Source organism: Adiantum capillus-veneris, chromosome 14, assembly GCF_014529385.1.
Source record: "Adiantum capillus-veneris isolate H3 chromosome 14, ASM1452938v2, whole genome shotgun sequence".
NCBI classification, from domain to species: domain Eukaryota; kingdom Viridiplantae; phylum Streptophyta; class Polypodiopsida; order Polypodiales; family Pteridaceae; genus Adiantum; species Adiantum capillus-veneris.
The window spans coordinates 135,414,606-135,433,508 of NC_140944.1; the positions used below are offsets into that span (position 1 = coordinate 135,414,606).

An 18,903-nucleotide genomic window follows, 5' to 3' on the forward strand; every position below is an offset into this window, starting at 1 on the left:
CAAGCTACGTCTGTGCACTTACCCCAGGCTCGATCTCATAGTTTGATCATCAATATTGAGTCTCTCTCTCTCTCTCTCTCTCTCTCTCTCTCTCTCTCTCCATATTGCAGGCCTCGTGCTTTTATCACTTTTTTTCTCTTGTTTTTCTACAATAGAAAATTCAACCTAAAGGGGATATTAGAAATCAATTTATTTTTATCTTGTAAGGGTGAATTCCCACCATCAAATATCCCATAGATTTAGCAATCAACCACCCAACTTTATTCGTCTACCACAGATTTAGCAATCACTCATAATCTACGCATTGATTGATCATCCCGATCTATATAGAAGCTACTTAGCCTCACACCCAACATGTTCATTCTTCCATTTGAGCAGAACTATTCCTTTGAAACTAAGTTGTTCCTTTGTATTAGTTTCATTGTTACTAGCAGTTCAATTATCTCTATTTATTTCGCATCATTCTCTCTCTCTATCTTTGTTACTATGTTAATTAAGTTTTCCAGTGCTCGTATATATTAAAGTCTTCACACCCGGGGGCTTCATTCTTCTTCTTTCTCACGCTAGCGGCGCTTATCCTGTTGAGAAATGGAGCAGCTTCTGCAATCTTCACAGGGCCGGCACGTCGTTTTCTTCACCCACAATGAGCAAAGCCATATCACTCCCATGCTCGTATTGGCTCGACTCTTAGTGAGCAGGGGGCTGCAAGTCACCTGCGCCCGCGCCCTTCCGGCCACAGCCTATGCATCCTACATTTCCACCAACAACAGCAACAATACCCTCTCCTGCACTCCTGAGCCAAAATTCCAGGTGGAGTCCGTCGAGGAGTCCCCGCAGCATTCCTGCGCCTCTTGCAACGCCTGCACCCGCCCTCGTCGCTCCTCATCGCTGACCTTATGTATTATGCCTGGTCGCACGAAGTCGCAAATCGCGTTCGTGCCACCCTGTTCCTATTTGGCCCCTTCTCAGTCACCTACCTGCTTGTTGCCTGCCACTTGCCAGAGATTCTGCAAAGGGGTCTTTTGCCTTAGCAGCCAGGTAATTAATGCTAACATGCATTCAAAAGAAGTTTTGAACAAATTCTCGGTGATCAATTAATGCTAACATGCATTCAAAAGAAGTTTTGAACAAATTCTCGGTGATCTCCTGTCCCCAATCGTAACTAGTTAGGTATGCGGTGCCTCTCGAACAGAAGCTCATGATGTTATTCGTTGTATGAAAAACACTGGAGAAGACTCTGTTTTCCTACATTAGAAAGTTTCTAAATCTTCCTGTGATTATGTGTACATGTAAATCACATTGTCTTGTGTCGTATGGATAAGCTGTACTGCTCTACATTCTTTGAACGTCTCTTGCAGGCATGCAAGACGAGGTCATTGACTTCATCCCAGGTTTGATGAAGGGCTTCCGCGTCGCTGACATCCCCCTGGACTTCCTTCGACGTATTCCTGCGGAGCTGGAGGGACTTAATTTCCTCCAGCACAGCAAAGCCTGCGCTGGTATAGTGCTGTATAATACCTCCTATGCACTGGAAGTGGAAGCGGAGGCTCTAGATGCACTCGTCGCGCTCGGGCTACAGATCTACCCAGTGGCCCCCATGCTAAACATGGATCCGTGCAACATCACCACCGTACTCTACCGTGAAGATGACAAGTGCTTGAGCTGGCTTGATAGGCAGCCCCTTGGCTCTGTTGTGTATGTATCATTTGGGAGTATTGTCTCTCTAACAAGGGAGGAAGTCCTAGAACTGGCATTGGGCTTGGAGGCATGCGGGCAGCCATTCTTGTGGGTCATCCGCTGCATCGAAGGTGTATCCGATGTCATGTCGGTGCTGCCGCCTGGCTTCGTAGAGCGCATCAACACCAAGGGCCTAATTGTGGTATGGGCGCCACAGGTGGCTGTACTCTCGCATCCATCTGTTGGGTGTTTCATCTTTCACAGTGGCCTTACCTCCCTGCTAGAGGCCATTTGGGCAGGGGTACCCATGATAGGGGATCTCTACAAGATTTCCGAACAGAACACGGTGTTCCGAGTGATGACAGAGGGGTGGAGGGTGGCATTGCCAATAATCCATGAATCACGACCACATTCTCCTCTGAGAAATTGCATTGAAACAGCAATCAAAGAGGTGTTGCGGGATGGCGGAGCTGCCATCAGACTACGAATTGCACCACTCAGAGCTGCCCTGAAGGAAGCAGTAGGACCAAGTGGCATTTCACGGCAGTACCTTGAGCAGCTTGTGGATGTCCTGCTTTCACTAGCTCATGAATAAGAAGAAGTGTCCTCATCAGATTTTCTTGGATGCCGGTTGGGAACACTCCTCCATTCCCTTACCAAAACAAATTACCAAAATACTTATAATTTCTACGATGTTATAATTTCTTTTCTCATGTGTGTGTGCGTCTGAAAAAGATGACATCGATTATCTCAATCTCCTCTAGAGTAGCACATCTTGAATCAAGACTCATGGGATAGATTTTTGAGGTTAAATTAGTATGTCTCATCTCTCTCTTTCCTACTAGCTATCTATCCAGTATGTCCTCTTTGACATTTTATCAAATCTCTCAAACATGCGCATGCGCGCGCACGCACACACACACGTCTGTGTGTATATTATGTGTGTGTAATAGTAGGTTATGTGGGATTTCCCTCTAGAGAATTAGGTTTTAAGTTGAAGGCCCACCGAATAAATCTTTGACATCTCATGGATTGCTACTAGGACATTGTAAAATTCACTTTTCGTGAGTGCCGGTATGTGGATCAGTAAGAAGAGAAAACCAGCGTAACCTTTCTAGCACTATCGAGTGTGATAGAGTGGGTATCCAAGTTTTCTTCTTTTTTTCTCTGAATCTCATGTGTGGTCTATAGGCCAATAAGAAGAGAACCTTCGAATAACCGATCTATCACCCAAGTATTTTGAGATCTTGGGCTTGAGCTCAAGACTATTTGACAAATCTTTAAGATCTCTAAGGATGGTTGACACGACGTTATAATTTCTCTTCTCATGCATATGTGTGTGTGTGTGTGTGTGTGTGTGTGTGTGTGTGTGTGTGTGTGTGTGTGTGTGTGTGTGTGAGAGAGAGAGAGAGAGAGAGAGAGAGAGAGAGAGATGATTGAGCCCAAGATGCTCTCAACATTGGGAGGGTTTGTGTGTAGAATGCAGTTAAATTTGTGCTTGGTTGTATAGCCACAAGTTTAAACTGTGACTTTGGTAGCTTTTCTTGGCGTCCAAGCATCTTCTTGCATGCAAACACACACACACACACACACAAAGAGAGAGAGAGAGAGAGAGAGAGAGAGAGAGAGTGAATTCTACAGAGAAATCCTCTCAAAGAGTGTGCATTCTACACACAAACCCTCCCAATGTTAGAATGTAGAGAATGTGGACACTCAAGAATTGCAAGAACGACAAAAACGCTCAAAGAACATCATCATTCGTATAATCAAGGAGGAAAGCATGGAAACACCCCAATCTCTTGCGGTTGCTATTGAAGAGTTTTCTGCTACACACTTTGGCATGTCAGGAATCATGGCTTATGGTGCACATCGAGTTGAAAAACAAGGAGTCCCTCGCTCAGAAGAAAGACCTATTGTATGTACAAATGGCTGATGAAGTAAAGAGAAAGATCAGCCTTGAAAATAGTTGGATATACCTCAAAGGAATGGATTGTAATGTATATGAGGATCGCACTCTTATGCAACAAAATGTACGTCACAAAGCATATGAGGAAAGAAGCAAGAAGGTTAAGGTGTCATCTCAAGACGAAAAGCCACTTGAGGAGGATGCAAGTCCACCCAACAAATAGGAACACATGATCTATGAGACCAACTCACGCTTGCGAATAAGCTTTTGAAATTGTAACAGGTATCCATGGAATGCGGGAATTGGCATTGATGAGCTTACCAATGATTTCGATGTGATTCTTCTTGTCGAAACATGGGAGCATGATGCGCAATGAATTCTTGGATTTGACAAATACGATGTGCATTCTTTGATGTGGGCCAAAAATTCAAAGCAACGAAGAGGCCAAGGAGGCGTAGCATGTATGACCAAAAAAGGTTTGAAAGATGTTTCCATTGTCAAAGAAGATAAGTATAGACGCTACTTATGGTTGAAAATTTGTCATAATAATCAATATCTAATTCTCCTAAATGATTTTCTCATATTAAACTGATCATTTAACGTGGGGAAGTGCCAGGGGAGAAAAAGCTAGAATATTGGTTAAGCTAGCACACCGGCCACAGTAGGGATCCAAAGGAGGGAAAATAGGGATCCAAAGGGGGGGCCATCTGCAAAAGAGCCATGTGCAACAATGGGTTGAAAAGACCCTAAGGTTCAGTCCATTAAGACTTCCAAAATGCTAAGGTTACAAAATTCAAAGGTTGTACGTGTCCAAAGGGTTAAAGCTTAGGGAGAATTGGATGATTTGTGTACTCTCCAAAGTCAACACACATCCCTACACATGAGGGGGCGAGCCCTAAAGGTAGGGGATGAGAGAGAAAGTCACACACACACACACAGGCTCGCTTTACACAAAGGGAATTAGGGACACATGTCAGCTCCCTAGCCCAGATGTCCACAAGGTGTGCCCAATTCCTACTGGATGGCCTTGGAGGTGGACCAATGAGAATTAAGCTAGAGTAAATCTAGTTTAATTAATTTAAAAACATTTAATAAAAGAAACCAATGAGAATTAAGTCTCCTAGAAGTCTATTGGGTAGTCTCACAAGGGGTCCGATGAGCATTCAGGAGCCCAATGGCTTGCCTAATTCCTATTGGCCAGGAGGAAAAGGGGTCCAATGAGAGTTTAGTTTAATGATTAAATTACCTAAAGTTCTCACAAAAGGGGAAACGGGGACACATGTCAGAAGGCTATCACTTATGCTGCTTAATAATCATTGGCTTGACTTGGGGAGAGCCAAGGAGGGCTCAACAAGAGCAAATAGGAAGAGGGCTCGCCCAAGAGAGAGAGGGGGCTGATTTTTGCAAGGCATTATCACACACACACTCACACAATCTCATGTGTGAAGAAAGAGAAGACTATCTCTTCCCAAGCTTTAATGGAGAGCTCATCACCTACTCCAAGCTTGTGAGATAGAAGCCTACATCAACACACTCTTGGCATGTGGATGCAAATCCAACCAAGAGCCAAGATTCAATGCATGCTCATCTCCTCTACCAAGCTAATTACTAAGCTAAGCTATGCTAATATGAGTGATTATGTGAGGAGATGTACATCTTTCTCGTAAGATACTCCTTCTTCCTCTCAATCTACTCTCATACCCTGCTAGCTCTCACCATCTTCGAAGGTGTGTGAGGTCTTGGGTCTGAGAACAGGGATAATTAAAGTTGTGTTTGTTAAGTGTTTTTCTTAGTGCATGAAGCTTTCATCTTCATTGCACTAGCTAGTCTTGAAGGAACACAAAGAATTGTATTGTACAATGTCTCTCTTGATGGGAGAAACCATAATACGAAGCCTTTTGGAGGGGGGACCGGCTCCATGCAAATCTGGTCCTCAACTGTTGTCAATAGCTTAATTTCTCTCTCTTTTGAAAGTATTGTTGATGCTATCTAACTAGGTGTTATGCTTGTTGTTGCTCTCTCCACCCAAGCACTCTTGTAATTCTCATTAGGAATCTATTCTAATGAAATGCCCACTATGTTTATGCTAATTTCCGCTACACATAAGTTTTTAGACCATTAAATGTTACATTGGTATTAGAGCACAAGGTTTATCTTTTCTTGCTCAAGAAGGGAGGTTGTCAAGCTAGCTACAAATGGTTGGTATTATTAATTGCCTATGAGTAAGTAGAATAGGGATTTTTCAGCCTTGCAGTGCGCCTGCCTTCGTGCAGTTAACGGGGCATCACCGTCGAGAGCTATGGTCTTAATAGTGGAGTCCTACGGGGCTTGCCTACGGCTTTTAACCACTATTGAGCTATTAGAAGCTTGACAGGAGCCGGTGCTGTTTTGGTGTCGAAAGACTCTCTCTTCTATTCCTTGCAATTAATGGTATTCAAGCCGCGGGTACAGTAGCTTGAGTGCTTTTTCTAAAGGGGTAAAGAGGAGTAGCAACTAGGTCTTGAAGTGCCAAAGTACACCTAAAAAGTTTACACCTAAAGGTTGTTAGAATGGCTGATAATAGTAAAGAGAGTGAAATTAATGTTGATAACTTTGATTTTGCTCATGAGCAAGCTACTAATGATGCTTCAATGCTTGTTAACTATCTTGTTACTAGGCTTCAACAAGCCATGGGCAATCCATCTCTCCAAAGTGAAGTGCAACAGCAGCTCCGTGCTCACGGGATTCTCCAAGCTCATCACCATGACGAGAGAACACCTAGGAAGCCTCCTTGTGAAACTACCAAAAGAGGTCTCTCTCCGATTCGGGAAGAAGAAGAGAATCCATATGAAGGGCTCAAGAATTTACTTCTTGATGATGTATCTCCTTCCCAAAGGAGAACTCAAGAGCCTCCAACGAAGGAACGAGAAAGAAGCGAGTCTCCCGCCACCTCCGCGGAGATGGCTCCACGAAGACGGTGGGCTAAACGCTCTCCATCACCACCAAAGCGGAGAAGACCATCACACTCTTCTCCACGCCATAATTCAAAGAGGGATGATAAAAAGAAAGAGAAGAAAAAGGTGAGAAAGAGGACACCCTCTTCTCCATCTTCTTCATCCTCTTTCTCTTATGAAAGTGATGGTGAAGAAAATGAAGATCAGGACAAGAAAAAGGCGAGAAAGAGGTCACCCTCTTCTCCACCTTCTTCAAATTCTTCACCTTCTGAAGAAAGTGATGGTGCAACCTTTGAACCATCAAAAGAAGAGGCCATAGGAAATCCTATGCCGCATGGAAGAGGTTGTCCAAATTGAAGAAATTCAAAGAGGGAGGGAAGAGCATCTCTTTCCTTACCTATGATGGTACCTTTGGTGCTACGGACAAAGTCTTGGCCTTTATCCAGCAATTTGATGCGGCGTTTGCAGATGAGGGCTTTACGGTGTCCTCCAAGCTACGCCATGTATCTATGCACTTTCAAAAGTCCGCCAGACAATGGTGGTCTTTTAATGGAATTTGCCTATTCAATTTGAGAGTAGCGGAATTTAATGAGAATACTTTCAAGAAATGATTTTGTGAGCATAGCGGGTAGACATAATTGAAGATAGCAACATAATCATAGCAATTAGTTAACTTGGCATAGAAAATACTTTTGCAAGAGAGAGAATTTAGAGAACATGACAACAGTTGAGGACCGGATTTATGTGGAGCCGGTCCCCCCTCCAATAGGCATTTGTATTATGATTTCTCCCATAAAGAGAGACTTGTTACAATACATTCTTTGTGTTCCTTGTGACCTAGGTGAAGCAATGAAGATGGAAAGCTTCATGCATCACCATCATAGCATAACCTAAACTTGAAGAAAGCTTTAACTATACCAAGCCTCAGTCCCAAGACCTCAAACACCTTCGAAGGTGGAGAGAGCTAGTAGGGAATGAGGGTAGGGAAGAGGAAGAAGAAACATTTCATACGAGAAAGAGCTAGTTCCTCACTTATCATAACTCTTGAGCTAGCATACATAATAGCATAGTAATGAAGAAGAAGGAGATGACAAGCTCAAGCATTGAAGCATGGCTCTTGGTTGGATTTGCACTCCATAGCCAAGAGCGTTGGTGTAGGCTCTCAACCTCTACTTGCTTGGAGAGGGAGCTCTTGCACTTTGCATAGCACACAATGAGAGTGTTTGTGAGTGTGTGTGGGTGAATATACCCCCTAAGCACCCCCCTAGCTTTCTTGGGTCGACCCCCCCTTGTAGCTCATGCTTGAAGCTCATTGGACCCCTCCAGGCCTAGCCAATCACAAGCAGGAGCCATTACAAGCAACAGGGGTAGCCTTGGGACAAGTGTCCCCCTTTCCCCTTTGAGAGAGAGGACTTGATAAATGAAAAATCAATTAATTAAATATCCTAAATTATCATTGGACCCCTTGGGTGCCCAACCAATAGGCTTCAGGCACACCATGAGGGCAACATGATGAGGAACTTGACAAGTGTCCTTGCTGCCTCTTCAAGCTGGGGCTTCCCTTGTGTGTGTGTGTGTGTGTGTGTGTGTGTGTGTGTGTGTGTGTGTGTGTGTTCTCTCTCATATCCCCCCCTTGTAGGCTTGCCCCCCTCCTTGTAGGGATCTTTTTGACTTTAGGAGCTCAAGCACCTTAGTCATCAAGCATGACAAAGCACTTGGACTAGGGGGGTATTCCCACAAGCATCTCAAGCAAGCATGTCAAGGCACCTCAAGCACCTTAATCAAGCGGCAAGTCAAGCACCTCAAGCATGGAGTAAGTCAAGCACCTCAAGCACCTTAATCAAGAACCTCAAGCAGGACAAACACCTCAAGCACGACAAGCACCTCAAGCAGGTCAAGCACCTCGAGCTTGGGCCGGGTTCCCACCTCAAGTTCAGCCCTAGCTTACCTAAGGTCAAAGGACTTTTTCACACATTATTGGAGGTCTTCAATGAAGCTAACCCTAAGGTCTTATGCTCCATTGGTTAGCCTTGCTCTTGATAGACCATCTCCCATTTGGGCCCCTTTACTATTGGCCCCGTGTTGAGATAGATCTATAAGCACATATCTATATCTTAACACTTGTTCCCGTTTATTCTCCCACATTAAGTGATCAATTTAATATGAGAAAATCATTTGGGTTGGTTAGATGTTAGATTTTATGACATTACCTCTCTCTTGAAATCATAGTCGTCCTCGACTATGAGGTAGAAGAGATAAAGGCTTAGTCATTAGTCAATCGTACTTAGCGGGTAGAGGATCCCTTTTTTACCCTACGACATCTTTCCAAGATGGATGACTAATCCATTTGGTGCTTGGGAGACATAGCTGCCGCAAGCATGTTTGCTCTTTAGTCCATTTCATTCTCCCAAAGTAGAGTGACAAATTCTACTTGGTGTTTGAGAGACGTCGTCATCACAAACATGATTCTAAGCATGCATACTAGTTAAATTTGTGCACAATTAAAAAGAGGACTAATCATATAAGACAAAAACATGAGTCATTTAAAAGAAATTTGTACATTTGCTTACTCTAATGTAGCATTGTAAGCATTGACAAGGTTCATATTATCCTTAAGTTGTACTCCTTGCATCCATTTAGCATCTTCAAAAGGATAATTTTTGAACTTAATAAGATACCGTCGGATTATGTTACCATGTCGTAGTACCTTGTCTTCATGCCGAAGGACATCTTCGGGTTGTAGCACCTCTTCTTGGTTTTCGACTTCGGGAGGGTCTTCAATAATTGGTTCAATTGGTGGCTCTCCTTTGTAGGGCTTAAGTAGGCTTACATGAAAGGCATTGTGTATAAGCCAATGGTTGGGCAACTTGAGTTGATAATCCGTCTCATTGATAGGCTTCAAGATTTGGAAAGGACCATAGTATCTTTTTGCTAGTTTAGCATAATACTTTTGATGGCCCGTAGGATTTTTGCCCGTCGTTTGCCTAAATCGAGCCTTAGGAAACTTGAGTAAGACCCAACCATTTTCTTTGAGCATTAAGGCTCTTCTGTGCTTATCAGCAGCAGCTTTTTGCCTTTGTTGAGAGATGGCTATAGCCTCCCTAATCTTTTGAAAAGATTCTTGTAGGTCACGGCTATACTCATCGGCGGCGAAGATCTTCCCATGTACTTTCAGTAGCAAGGGACTTTTAGGTCTTCCCTCTATGATCTCGAAAGGTGCTTTCCCCGTAGAAGTATGTACAGTATTATTGTAGGCATACTCTACTAGCGGTAAATACTTTTCCCATTGTGAGCGTTGATCTACTTTGGTAACATAAGTTTTGAGTAGATCGAGTATCGTAAGATTGGCTATCTCACTTTGTCCATCCGTTTGTGGGTGATAGGCCGAAGAGAAATTCAATCTTGTTTCTAGATTTTCAAAGAGACCTTTCCAGAAATTACTGGTCATTCTAGGATCTCTATCTGACACGATGGATGTGGGTAATCCATGGTGCTTGAAAATCTGAGATATGAAGAGAGTTGCCATTTGACGTGCCTTAATAGTCTTTTTGACAGGAATAAAATGTGCTTGCTTGCTAAACCTGTCGACTATTGTCCATATTCCTGTATTCCCATGGATAGACTTGGGCAATCCAAAGATGAAATCCATGGATATACTCTCCCATGGTGAATTTGGAATAGGCAATGGCTGGAGTAATCCAGGTTGCTTCCCTCTATCATACTTGGTCTTTTGGCATACTACACATTTTGAAACATACTCTTGTATATCCACTTTCATGGTAGGCCAATAGAAATACGTCTCTACTCCTTGGAGAGTAGGTTGAATACCTCTATGCCCTGCATATGGAGGAGCATGGGATTCATACATAACCTTCTCACGAAGGGAATGGGTAACACATAGCCTATTGTCGTGGAGAAGATAACCATCCTGCAAGGTGAATGGTTCCTCTTTCTTCCCCAAAGCAAGGACTGACATTATGTCTCTAAAGTCAGGGTCGGTAGCATACTCATCTATCATAAAGGATAGATCATTGTGAGTAGCTATAGACACCGCATTAACTTTTGGTCGTCGTGAAAGTGCATCGGCAACTTGATTGTGCTTACCAGCTATGTGAGCAATATGGAAATTAAATTGCGAAAGAAAATTTGCCCACCTTATTTGTTTGTCGGAAAGCTTGGTTTGCGTCATGAAATACTTGAGACTTTGGTGGTCGGTTCGTAGGATAAATGGAGTCCCCAATAGGTAGTGCTTCCATGTGTCTAGGGCATGTAGAACAACTAAAAGCTCTTTCTCATAAATGCCCAAGACTCGTTCATCACTATTGAGCCTTCGGCTCTCATATGCTATGGCATGCCCTTCTTGAAGCAAAACCGCTCCAAGGCAATCACCACAAGCATCACATTGGACCTCAAATGTCTTTGAGAGATCCGGAAGCACGAGGAATGGTTGGGAAGTAAGCTTCTCTTTGAGTTTTTCAAAAGCATTTTGCTCCTTAGCAGTCCATACAAACTTAACGTTCTTCTTTGTTAAGTCATGTAGTGGTCCTGCTACTTGAGAGAATTTTGCTATGAAGCGTCTATAGTATGCACACATACCAATAAAGCTTCTTAGCTCATGTAGATTCCTTGGTTTAGGCCATGATTTTATTACCTCTAACTTTGATGGATCCATACGAATACCATCGTGAGAGATAATATGACCTAGATATTGAATCTCTTGAAGGAAGAATTCACTTTTCTTTTGGTTGAGAAAAAGTTTGTTCTCCCTCAAGGCTTGAAAAATCACTTGGAGATGTTGCTTATGTTCCTCCAAAGACTTGGAGTAGATGATGATATCATCAAAGAACACTCCAGTGAATTTACGATATGGTCTAAAAATTTTCTCCATGAGACGATTGAAAGTAGCTGGTGCATTAGTCAAGACAAAAGGCATGACTAGATATTCATAAAGACCAAATGTTGTGCGAAATGCGGTCTTTAGGATATCTTCATCCACCATCCTTATTTGATGATAGCCACTCTTAAGGTCAATCCTACTGAAGTAGGTAGAGCCTTGTAGCTTATCAAACAGATCTTCTACCCGAGGCACGGGAAATCTGTTTTTGATAGTGATATGGTTTAGTGCTCTATAGTCCACACACATATGGTATGTACCATCTTTCTTTTGCACTAAAAGGACTGGAGAACAAAAGGGAGAGGAACTAGGCCTCACCATCCCTTTGTCTACCAATTCCTGTGCTTGCCTCATAATCTCCTCTTGTTGAGCTTGTGAGACTCGATAAGGAGGTTTGTTAGGCGGTGAGCTTCCTGGAAGGAGCTCAATACGATGTTCATCATCCCCTCGTTTTGGAGGTAGGTCCATAGGGATATCATCGATGAACACATCTTGGAATCCTTTTAGAAAAGTAGACAAGTCTAACTCTTCTTGATTCCTATCATTTTCATTTGATGAAACATTATTAACTTTTAGAGACTCTTTGACATAAATCATGTAGGCAGAAACTGAGCTCTTCATTGATTTATCAAAAGAAAGAGGATTTACAAGTGGAATAGTGCAACCACGCTCACTAGCATCTATATACATGTTCTTTCCCCTGTAGGTGAAGTAAATTCTCCTTTCAGGGAACTTCATGTTGGCAGCCATGCGATCAAACCATGGTGCCCCTAGGATAACATCCTGATGTTGGAGAGGAGAGATGAAGAAGTCTTCTTTGTCGACATAGATTTGTACATGAAGCCTCAACTTCCCAATCAAGGGAGTAACAGAGGCTTGTTGTCCCTTCAAAGCTGCATCGGCTGTTACTATATCTCCCATCTCAAAAGCTTGAATGTCCAACTTGGTGGCCAACTCTATTGATATGAAGTTGAGAGTAGAGCCTGGGTCAAACAAGATGAAGGCATCATGCTCTCTTACCTTTCCCCACGCATAGGAAAGTGATGATCCTTTGCAATGAGCATCCTCTTTTGGAGCTTCGATGGTGGAAGCCCTAGGAGTCTCATTGCGAGTATTCTTCTTGGGGCAAGAACGATAGCCATGTCCTTGATCTCCACACTTGAAACACTTATGGTCCTTGCGAAAAGCTTCAAGCTCTTCAGGAGAGAGTTTGTTTTTACCTTTGTAAACTCCCTTCTCCTTGGACCGATTGTTGTTGTTGTTGTTGGAAGTGCCTTGGGAATTATTTTGAACATTGGATTTCCCCTTTGCATCATTTTTATCTTTGTTTTCCATGGGCTTGACATTACGTCTAGCCCCTTGATGGAAATTGATGCGTGAAGCAACCATGGTGTGGTGGATTACTTCGGTAATAGTACCGGGCCGTTGAGAGTTGATGTATTCGGCCATCTCTTCAGGTAATCCCGCACATAATTGCTGTCTTTGTTCGGCAAAGTCTATCTTTTGAAAGACAGTAGCTTTGAGATGTAAATCCCAAAACTTGTCTACATACTTGTTGATAGACTCATGAGAGAGAAGCTTCAAGCCGCGCCATTCGGTAAGAACTTTATCTTTAGTATCACTTGGAAGAAATTGCTTCATGATGGAAACTCCTAGAGTTTTCCATGTCTTTGGGGCTTCTCCATTGCCACGAAGGCTAGCCCACCATTGACGAGCTGATTTTTGGAAGTGCATAGCTACATGGCGTAGCTTGGAGGACTCTGTGAAGCCCTCGTCCCCAAAGGACGCATCAAATTGCTGGATGAAGGACAACACTTTGTCGGTAGCACCAAAGGTGCCATCGTAGGTGAGAAAAGAGATACTCTTTCCTCCCTCCTTGAACTTCTTTAGCTTTTGTGACCTTCGCCATGCAGGAAATGATTTGCGATGTCCTCCCCTCTTGTATTCTCTAGGAGAATAGCCATATCTTTCATCGGAAGAGGAGGAAGGTGAAGAAGAAGGAGAAGAGGGTGACCTCTTCCTAGCCCTTTTCTTCCTTTGTTTCCTCTCTTTCCTTTCAGAGTGATGAGGAGAAGGACTATAGGATGCTCTTTTCCTCTTGGGAGGAGTAGGCAATCGTCTAGACCGCCGTCTTCGTGGAGCCACATCTTCAGAAGAACTTAGACTGTCATTGCTTTCTTTCTCTTTGGATTCCTCCTCTTGAATGGGAGAGAGTCTTCTTTTGGGGGTCTCTTCAAAAGACCTCCTAAGCTCTCTTTCTTCTGGGAGAGGGAAATTCCATAAGCACGAAGTTGTTGAGTAACTTCGGCTTGCAAAACAGGGTTGCCCATAGCTTGTTGCAACCTAGTGACAAGATAATTCACAAACATGGGAGCATCATCATTAGCACCTTCATGTGCAAAATCAAAGCTATCAATGTTCATTCTACTCTCTTGATTATTGTCAGCCATGTTAACAAAATTTATGTTTATACTTAGTGTATGCTTTGGCAATACAAAACCTTAGTTTCCACTCCTCTTAGCCTTTGAAAATCGGCTCTTAAGTATCTACACCCATGGCTCAAAGTGGTTAATTATAGAGAGTAGAGGAGTAGGTCTAACATAGCAGAGTTGCCAAGGGCTAGCTCCTTTCAGACTTCTTATGGCTCAATAATGGTAAAGCCGTAGGCAAGTCTAAAATGACTCCATTATTAAGTCCAAAGCTCCCGAGGTGTGCACCATCCCCCACATAGTGGGCTTAACAAAACCGATATTAGATCCCAGTTCCACTTACTCTATTATAATTAACAACATCAACCATTTATAGGATACTTAAGGACCTCTCTTCTTAAGCAAGAAAAGAGAAACCAAATGCTCTGATACCAATGTAATGGAATTTGCCTATTCAATTTGAGAGTAGCGGAATTTAATGAGAATACTTTCAAGAAATGATTTTGTGAGCATAGCGGGTAGACATAATTGAAGATAGCAACATAATCATAGCAATTAGTTAACTTGGCATAGACAATACTTTTGCAAGAGAGAGAATTTAGAGAACATGACAACAGTTGAGGACCGGATTTATGTGGAGCCGGTCCCCCTCCAATAGGCATTTGTATTATGATTTCTCCCATAAAGAGAGACTTGTTACAATACATTCTTTGTGTTCCTTGTGACCTAGGTGAAGCAATGAAGATGGAAAGCTTCATGCATCACCATCATAGCATAACCTAAACTTGAAGAAAGCTTTAACTATACCAAGCCTCAGTCCCAAGACCTCAAACACCTTCGAAGGTGGAGAGAGCTAGCAGGGAATGAGGGTAGGGAAGAGGAAGAAGAAACATTTCATACGAGAAAGAGCTAGTTCCTTACTTATCATAACTCTTGAGCTAGCATACATAATAGCATAGTAATGAAGAAGAAGGAGATGACAAGCTCAAGCATTGAAGCATGGCTCTTGGTTGGATTTTCACTCCATAGCCAAGACTGTTGGTGTAGGCTCTCAACCTCTACTTGCTTGGAGAGGGAGCTCTTGCACTTTGCATAGCACACAATGAGAGTGTTTGTGAGTGTGTGTGGGTGAGTATACCCCCTAAGCACCCCCCTAGCTTGCTTGGGTCAACCCCCCCTTGTAGCTCATGCTTGAAGCTCATTGGACCCCTCTAGGCCTAGCCAATCACAAGCAGGAGCCATTACAAGCAACAGGGGTAGCCTTGGGACAAGTGTCCCCCTTTCCCCTTTGAGAGAGAGGACTTGATAAATGCAAAATCAATTAATTAAATATCCTAAATTATCATTGGACCCCTTGGGTGGCCAACCAATAGGCTTCAGGCACACCATGAGGGCAACATGAGGAGGAACTTGACAAGTATCCTTGCTGCCTCTTCAAGCTGGGGCTTCCCTTGTGTGTGTGTGTGTGTGTGTGTGTGTGTGTGTGTGTGTGTGTGTGTGTGTGTGTGTGTGTGTGTGTGTGTGTGTGTGTGTGTGTATTCTCTCTCATATCCCCCCCTTGTAGGGATCTTTTTGACTTTAGGAGCTCAAGCACCTTAGTCATCAAGCATGACAAAGCACTTGGACTAGGGGGGTATTCCCACAAGCATCTCAGGCAAGCATGTCAATGCACCTCAAGCACCTTAATCAAGCGGCAAGTCAAGCACCTCAAGCATGGAGTAAGTCAAGCACCTCAAGCACCTTAATCAAGCACCTCAAGGAGGACAAACACCTCAAGCACGACAAGCACCTCAAGCAGGTCAAGCACCTCGAGCTTGGGCCGGGTTCCCACCTCAAGCTCAGCCCTAGCTTACCTAAGGTCAAAGGACTTTTTCACACATTATTGGAGGTCTCAATGAAGCTAACACTCAGGTATTATGCTCCATTGGTTAGCCTTGCTCTTGATAGACCATCTCCCATTTGGGCCCCTTTACTATTGGCCCCGTGTTGAGATAGATCTATAAGCATATATCTATATCTTAACACTTGTTCCCGTTTATTCTCCCACATTAAGTGATCAATTTAATATGAGAAAATCATTTGGGTTGGTTAGATATTAGATTTTATGACAGGTCTAGCCTACGAGCCAACGGTGAAGCTCCACGAACATGGAAAGCTTTAAGAGCTTCCATTATGAAGCAGTTTTTGGCCACTGATGCCAAAGACAAGGTACTCACCGAATGGCGAAGTTTAAAGCTCTCTCCCAGTGAATCCATCCACAAATATGTAGACAAGTTTTGGGACCTACAACTCAAAGCCATTGTCTTCAAAAAGTTGGATTTTGGAGAGCAAAAACAACAATTTTGTGTGGGCTTAACCGAAGAAATGGCGGAGTATGTCAACTCCCAAAGGCCACGTACCATATCGGCGGTAATACACCATACTATGGCGGCCTCTCGAATCAATTTCCAAACGGGGGCTAAAAGAAATAATAAGCCCCCGGAAAACAAGGGCTCCAATGAGCCTAAGGGGAAGGACAATGTCCAAAAGTCTCCTAAGGGCAACTCCAACAAAGCTCAAGAGAAGGGAGTTTACAAAGGTAAGAACAAACTCTCTCCTGAAGATCTTGAGCATTATCGCAAGGATAACCGGTGTTTCAAGTGCGGCGAACAAGGGAATGCGTACCACGCTTGTCCCCAAAAGAACAACCGCCAAGATACTCCTAGAGCTTCCTTGGTTGAAATCCAAGAGGAGGAGACTCACCAAACTCATCACAAAGGATCTCCTCTATGCCATGCTTGGGGAAAGGTAAGAGAACATGATGCTTTTATTCTGTTTGACCCTGGTTCTACTCACAATTTTATATCTATAGAGTTAGCCACCAAGCTAGGCATACAATCCTATGAGATGGGAGATGTCCTACCCGCAGACAGTGCCTTCAAGGGGCAAGAAGCTTCAGTCACTCCCTTAGTCGGGAAATTGAGGCTTCATGTCCAAGGATATGTGGACAAAGAGGACTTCTTTATCTCTCCTCTCAAGCATGAGGATGTAATCCTAGGGGCACCATGGTTTGACCGCCTGGCTGCCGATGTTAAGTTTCCTGAAAGGAGAATCTCCTTTAAGTTCAGGGAAAAAGACATGTATATAGATGCTAAGGAAATGGGTAACACTATCCCCATTGTACATACACCAGCTTTCAAGAAGTCAATAAAGAGCTCTATTACCGTGTACATGATTTTTGTTAAAGACTCTCAAAATGAACCTAATGCTTTAGCAAAATAAAATAAAAGCAACCAAAAGGAATTAGAGTTATCCAATTTTCTCAAGGGGTTTCAAGATGTTTTTATTGACGACATCCCTTGTGAGCTACCTCCTAAACGAGGTAATGATGACCATGCAATTGAAATTCTCCTAGGAAGTTCACCGCCTAACAAACCTCCTTATAGAGTTTCTCAAGCTCAACAAGAGGAGATTATGCGGCAAGTGCATGAGTTAGTTGAGAAGGGTATGGTTAGGCCAAGCTCATCTCCATTTTGCTCACCTGTGCTATTAGTGCAAAAGAAATACGGCACATATCGTATGTGTGTCGACTATAGAGCACTAAATAGGATCACTATCAAGAATAGGTTTCCCGTTAAACGGGTAGAAGACCTATTTGATAAGCTACAAGGATCGACCTACTTCAGTAGGATTGACCTAAAAAGTGGCTATCATCAAATAAGGATAGTTGATCAACACATTGTAAAGACCGCATTTCGCACCACATTTGGTCTTTACGAATACATTGTCATGCCTTTTGGCTTGACCAATGCACTAGCCACATTCAACCACTTGATGGAGAAGCTGTTCAGGCCTCATCGAACCTTCACTGGAGTGTTCTTTGATGATATTATCATCTACTCTAATTCATTAGAAGAACACAAGAAACACCTCCAAGTAATATTTCAAGTTTTGAGAGAGAATAAACTTTATGTTAATCAAAAGAAAAGTGAATTTTTCTTGCAAGAGATTCAGTATTTAGGTCACATTATCTCTCAAGATGGCATCCAAATGGATCCATCAAAGTTAGAGGTAATAAAAGGATGGCCGAAACCAAGGAATCTTCATGAACTAAGAAGCTTTATAGGTATGTGTGCATACTATAGACGCTTCATAGAAAAGTTCTCACAAATTGCGGGACCATTACATGACCTAACAAAGAAAAGCGTTAGGTATACATGGTCTGCTAAGGAGAACAATGCTTTCGAAAAGCTTATCTCTCAACCTGTGCTTACACTACCAGATCTCTCAAAACCATTTGAGGTCCAATGTGATGATTGTGGTGATTTCCTTGGAGCTGTTTTACTCCAAGAAGGACATGCCATAGGATATGAGAGTCGAAGGCTCGACCCTGTTGAGCAAGATCTAGGCATATATGAAAAGGAGCTCCTTGCAGTTCTACCTGCCTTAGACTCATGCAAGCACTATTTATTGGGGACTCCTTTTATTCTGTGAACGGATCACCAAAGTCTTAAGTACTTCATGACGCAGACCAAGCTCTCCGACAAACAAATGAGGTGGGTAAATTTCCTTTCGCAATTTCATTTTCATATTGCTCACATTGTTGGCAAGCATAATCAAGTAGCTGATGCACTCTCAAGACGGAAGAAAGAAGAACCATTTACCTTACAAGATGGTTATCTTCTCTATGGCAATAGACTATGCGTTACTAACTCACTATGTGAGAAAGTAATGTATGAATCTCATGCTCCACCTTATGCGGGGCATAGAGGGATTCAATCTATCTTAAAGGGAATTGAAACATATTTCTATTGGCCTACCATGAAAGTGAACATACAAGAGTATGTTTCTAAATGTGTGGTATGCCAAAAGACAAAATTTGATAGAGGGAAGCAACTTGGATTGCTTCAACCCTTGCCAATCCCTAATTCACCATGGGAGAGCATATCCATGGATTTTATCTTTGGATTGCCTAAGTCTATACATGGGAATACGGGAATATGGACGATAGTAGACAGGTTCAGTAAACAAGCTCATTTTATACCTGTCAAAAAGACTGTCAAAGCCCATCAAATGCCAACCCTC

The 18,903-nt window shown here is 42.9% G+C and overlaps 1 pseudogene across 1 annotated transcript; it reads left to right on the top strand.

Moving 5' to 3' along the window:
- Positions 1-363: 363 nt before the first annotated feature.
- On the top strand, positions 364-2,490 carry LOC147443189 (UDP-glucose:p-hydroxymandelonitrile O-glucosyltransferase-like; annotated as a pseudogene). Its single transcript, XR_015190238.1, has 2 exons — positions 364-1,038; positions 1,359-2,490. The product of XR_015190238.1 is annotated as a UDP-glucose:p-hydroxymandelonitrile O-glucosyltransferase-like (transcript).
- Positions 2,491-18,903: the final 16,413 nt, after the last annotated feature.